Here is an 802-nt window from a genome sequence, read left to right on the forward strand (position 1 = left end):
CAGAAGTCACAAATGTAGGTGCCCGGTGAATAAAGATGTACGGACAATACCGTAGGACGATGCCTTAGTGGGTCGATTTGTAAGTCCTCAAGGGACAGTCATATTTTGGAGAATTAGATATTCAGAGCTTATAGGAAACAATTGAAATTCAAAACTGCATTAAGACCATCTGGTTTCACCGTATTTAATCTGAAGATCCAGCCGGCTTCCTTTTGCAGGAGTTTTTTGTCAATATTCCCACGTCTTGCATTAGTTCGTAACAACTCGATGCCTTGAAATTTTAGATCTTTTACTTCACCATTGTGGACGTCACGGAAATGATCTGCAAGCGGGGTCGATTCTCCGCGACAAATGTTGCCCACGTGCCCCAGGATACGGCGCCGGAATTCTTGAATAGTTTTTCCGATGTAGTTCCTGGGGCACGGGCAGGAAGCCATATAGATGATGTTACGTGTTTTACAGTTTATAAAACCCCGATTTTGATAAGTCTTGCCGTGCTTGCACTCGTAAAGGTATTGCTTTTGAGGATAAATGTACACGCCACGCAATTGTGACAGGGGAACGTCCCAGACGGTTTCCGGCTGTTGAGCCAGTTCTCATTGGACTCCGCTGTTAGGTGGCTCTTCACTAAGTGGTCCCTGATATTATGTCCTCTCCGGAATGTGATCATAGGATCAGGTGGCAGGGTTTCTGTGAGATCCGGGTCGTTTTTAATTATGCTCCAATAATGTTGGAAGGCAGAGTGGGAGGTAGAGGGAGAGTAGGAGAAAAGAAAAAAAAAAGGGACAAAAATATTTGTATT

The sequence above is a fragment of the Eleutherodactylus coqui genome, chromosome 2, assembly GCF_035609145.1.
Source record: "Eleutherodactylus coqui strain aEleCoq1 chromosome 2, aEleCoq1.hap1, whole genome shotgun sequence".
Classification (NCBI taxonomy): domain Eukaryota; kingdom Metazoa; phylum Chordata; class Amphibia; order Anura; family Eleutherodactylidae; genus Eleutherodactylus; species Eleutherodactylus coqui.